Source organism: Cupressus sempervirens, chromosome 8 (genome assembly GCF_028749045.1).
Source record: "Cupressus sempervirens isolate cs-2001-9-10 chromosome 8, ASM2874904v1, whole genome shotgun sequence".
NCBI lineage: Eukaryota > Viridiplantae > Streptophyta > Pinopsida > Cupressales > Cupressaceae > Cupressus > Cupressus sempervirens.
In genome coordinates this window covers 744,055,464-744,060,521 of record NC_143125.1, presented here as the reverse complement: position 1 = coordinate 744,060,521, position 5,058 = coordinate 744,055,464, and the positions used below count along the sequence as shown (strand labels likewise).

The 5,058-nt window shown below is 39.4% G+C and overlaps 1 pseudogene; it reads right to left on the bottom strand.

Moving 5' to 3' along the window:
- Window positions 1-1,740: 1,740 nt before the first annotated feature.
- Window positions 1,741-4,707, bottom strand: LOC149544561 (cuscuta receptor 1-like; annotated as a pseudogene).
- Window positions 4,708-5,058: the final 351 nt, after the last annotated feature.

Below are 5,058 nucleotides of genomic sequence, written 5' to 3'. Positions count from 1 at the left end.
ACATGGGGATTGCCCCCATTTTCTTTGTATTATTTTGTGAGTATCCACACTTCCCTTATTTCATCTTTTCATTTTATTGTATTATTACAAGACCTTAACCCTAGATACTATTGCAGTTGCGCAAATCGTGGAATCCAACTGCAAGAGATGTTATGTGTAAGCTGATTTTTGGAAAATCCAATACAAAAGGAGCAATACTAGAGCAAAGCAACAAACTTTCTAATCTTACAATAATTGGAATTGGTGTCTGGAATTGTTCCACACACCTAGTCGTTAGAGGTGAAGGTGTTCAAGGGTGTCAGACTTGAAATGGTATCCAGAATATATCCTTCAAGGATTCAGTGTTGAGAAATATATTGAATAAAACAATCCTACAATGTTCAGAGCAATTATATCCTTCAGCTCTTCCATTTCCTTAGGAATATTTCCTAAGAGCTTGTTCTGAAAAAAATCAATGAATTTGGAAGGCATTGATAATCTTAGGGTATGGCATTGCTTGTCCTTTAATCCAAAATGTTATTTGATTCATAAACATTATTTGAAACATGGAGCCAATGTGAAACCCAGTCTGAAACTCTAAATGATGTCTCTATTTTTTCACTTTGTGTCACATTTGTCATATCATTCAACATCCCTAAACTCTCAAGAATCAGTCAATTTATGAGATTAATCTAGAATTTGAAGATTCTTGAACGTAAACAACCTTGGTGGGAAAATGTTTTGCAACTCATTAAAAGACAAGCTGAGAAATCGTAACTTTGCTAGTTCTCCAATCCAAATTGAGACACCCTTGAATTTTGTTTCGCAAGTCAAATACTCGAAGTTTTGTGCAACTTGCAATAGGAGGAGGAATAATAGCTAGCAATTTTTTCTTACTCAGATTTAGTTTCTCAAGTAGAGGAAGATTCCCTAACTCTTCTAGTACCCTACCTTTGAAATAATTTTGAGTCAAAATTCAAAATTTTCAATTGAGAACATCTGACCAGATTTGTAGGAGTGACATCACTTAGTGCATTCTTTGAAAAGTCCACAAACACTAAAATATTATTGGCAAGACATATAGATAGCGGAATAGAGCCAGTTAACAAGACAGTTGCAAATTTCGCGTCACTAGAAACTAGGCCACATTGGACAGCCTCCATGTTTTACTTGTTGTAATCTTTGTAATATATTGCTACAGATTGCTAACAAAAGCTCCAAAACAATTTTCGGTAGAGAGAATATCAACAAACAAGATTAATCATATTTAATTCAGTACAAATAAGCTCTTATGTTTGCAGTCTTGAAATGCAAACTGTTAAGAAGATTCTATCAAGAATATGTATCTGGGGCAATTGAAATGTATTTTGAAATTCTCACGTACAATCTACTCATTATCGAAATTATGCAAGAATTATATATTTTATTGTGTAGATCCACAAAATATTGGTCACCTTTCAATGTGATAAGAAGTTGCTTCTTGAATAAAATCTGATTGCGCAGAATTAACTTGATTATTAACAAAATGTTATATCTTTAATATTCAATTGCAAGCATTTAGGGACAACTGGAATCAAATGCAATATGTGAACAGTTAATTTTGCGAAATTTGATCAATAAAATAAAGGAGAGGAAGAATCAGTTCAACCCATATAAGAACTACTTCGTGGGACTTCTAACTGTATGTAAAAATTCAAATACATCAGAACCAACATAAAACCTTCATGAATTTAGCGTAACCAACATAAAACCTTCATGAATTTAGCGTTCAAAAAGATATTGGATAAAACTATCCATCAAAGTAAAACACTTGAAACACAACATTGCAATCACGCTGGCAAATCCAACTCCAAAACACAACCCCACTGACACTGCCCACCATCGATCCATCTCGTCTGCATCTCCATCTGCATCTGTCACTGCTGTGCTGTTCCTTTGTGTTTGGCCACCTATTTCACCCCCACCAGATCTCATTGCTCCATTTTCTAAGGGCCAACCATGAATATTGGGGTTTCCCAGATAAGAAGATGCCTCAAAAGTTGCAAACTGCTTCCCCTGAGGTATAAACCCAGTGAAGCGGTTGTGTGACGGATTCAAAACAGAAAGGAATGTAAGATTTGCAAGATCTGCCGGAATGTTGCCTGACAACATGTTTCCTGAAAGATCTAGAGACTCCAGCTGAACCATACCTCCCAAGGATTGAGGAATGATTCCTCTCATATTGTTGTTTGAAATGTTGAGAGCAATTAAACCCTTCAACTCTCCCATTTCCTCAGGAATGCTGCCTGAGAGTTTGTTGTGGGAAAGATCCATAAATTTGAAGGCTTGGACAATCTTAGGGTATAGAGTTGCTCTTCCTTTAATCCAAAGTGTTATTTGATTCACTAAGACTATCGAAAATTCGGGACCAATGTCACCGATTCCAAATCCGAATCCAAATCCTCCACCGTCGCTCATCTCTGTTTTGTTACTTTGTGTCTGATTGGCCATAGCATTCAACTTTCCCAAACTCTCAGGAACAGATCCTGATAAATAATTATGTGATAAATCTAGAATTTGGAGATTCACGAGGCTAAGCAACTCCGGTGGAAAAGTGCCATGCAACTTGTTGAAACCCAAGTTGAGAATTCGTAAGTCTGCTAGTTTTCCGATCGCAATTGGGATGCTTCCTTGAATTTTATTATTTCCTATGTCTAATACTCGGAGCTCTGTACAATTTTCAATAGAAAGAGGAATAAGACCTTGCAACTTGTTTTGATTCAGATTTAGTGTCTGAACTTGGGTTAGATTTCCTAGCTCTTCTGGCATCTCTCCTTCCAAATCATTTTGAGCCAAATTCAAAATCACCAGATCAAAGCATGTCAACAGATTTGAAGGAATGACATCAGTCAACTCGTTTTTTGACAAGTCCACAAAAAACAACCGACTATCGGCAGAGCATAGAGTCTGTGGGATAGATCCAGTGAACCTGTTCTCTGACATGTCTAAAATCTGTGGAAAACAAACTGGGATAGAACCATGCAAGCTATTGTTATGCAAGTCTACAACGTTCATATTTTTGGAAATGACGGGGGGCAGACAACCTTCCATGTGGTTATGCGAAATATTTAGAATTTCAAGATTGGGAAGATCCCATAACCAAATGGGAATATTTCCCACAATGTTATTATCCGACAGGTCCAACACTACTAGTGAGTATTGTGTAGACAAAAAAGAAGGAATCTCCCCTTGAAGATTACAAGACCTTAACTCCAAGTACTCCAGGTTGAGAAGTTGTGGAAACCAAGTTGGAGAGATAATAAGTGTAAGCGGATTTTCGGAGACCACAATTTCCTGAAGGTGAGCCATTTCTAGTACAGGAGAGATGCCGGTTAAATTGTTGGAGCTGAGGGACAACGTCTCTAATCTGACAAACTTTGAAATTGCTTCTGGAATTGTTCCAGATAAATGGTTGTTCTTCAGGGCAAGCAGTCTGAGGTGCAGGTGCCTACCAACGAATGGACAAAACAGTTGCAAGTCACCTGCAAAATCATTGTATGAGAGGTCCAACGTCTCAAGCATTGAAAAATTTGCAATGGATTGAAGAATTACTCCTCCTAGATGGTTATGTGACAAGTCAAGTTTTCTGAGGGTTGAACCGTGCAAGAAATTTGAAGGTATGGAACCATTGAGATCACATTTGGACAGTTCCAGGGAAATCATGGACGAGGCATTCTGAAACCAAGCTGGCAACGAGGAATAGAATGAATTTCTTGAAAGTCTTAGTTGGGATAAATGAGTGAGGTTTGGGAGAGAGGGAAAAGTACCTGAAAGTCCACAGTCATCGAGGTAAATCTCCCTAAGATTAAAGAGATTGTTAAGAGCGTTACCCCAATCCTGATCAGATGACATTGACAGATTCACATGACCCATATCCAGGTATTCCAAGCTTCCCAAATTTCTTATCCATCCTGCGAACCTCCTACTCTCCAATCCATTTTATAACAAATTCAGGTAGCGCAAGGTTGTAATGTTACCCAATTCCACGGGAATCTCACCTTCAATTTCAGCATATGCCAAGTTCAGGAAAGCAAGCCTTGGGAGTTTACCCAACTGAGGTGGTATGACAGAACCGTTGAAGTAGCTCGGGCTCAGATCCAGGTAGCGCAAGGTTGTAATGTTACCCAATTCCGGGGGAATTTCACCTCCAACTGCAACAGCTTCCAATATAAGGGAAGTGAGCTTCTGCAATTTTCCCAACTGAGGAGGTATGGCAGTACTACAACTGCTCAAATCCAGGTAGCGCAAGGTTGTAATGTTACACAATTCCGGTGGAATCTCACCACCAAAATTGGCACCCCACAAGCTAGGGAAAGTAAGCTTCTGGAGTTTTTCCAATTGAGGAGGTATGGCAGTACGATTGAAGTTATTCAGGCTCAAATCCAAATATTGCAGATGCTGCAGCTTGAACAGGGAGGGATGGATCTTCCCCTGCAGAGCAGATTGCGAGTCACCATTAGGATTGTTGAGGTCGAGGGATACAACGTGGCCGGAATGATAGTCACATTTGACACCCTCCCATTGGCAGCAGTTGAATTGCTGCCACGACTTCAATCTGCCAGAGGAATCCTTGAGATCGCCTCTAAAGTCGAGGAGGTAACTTTTTTCATCATCTCGGCATGCGGCAACAGATGAGAAATGGAAGAGCGGGATTATCACGATGGCCAAGCACAACGAAAAGGGAGACATGATTGCACAGCAATGCAAAGGCGTTGGGTTTGTAGATGAAAAAGAAGAGGTTTAAAACACTGCTGATTATCTAACGTTCGATTCTGCTCCGACGACTTTGAAGGGAGGAGGGACTTTTGGAACCAGACTTCGGAGCGTGCTGCCCTTCTCTGCCGTGTATAAAAATATGACGTGTTCACTGTTCTTTACATTGTAAGGGCGAACATGAACCAGACATTTCAATGCATATTCGTACCATCGAAGAAAAATGTGGCATAGAATTTAGTCCGCTCTTTCCTCTCTATGTTTGTCTTCTGTTTGGGTGACTTCTGCTTGTTGTGTCTTTGATGACTGTCAAGAAATTTCTTCTCT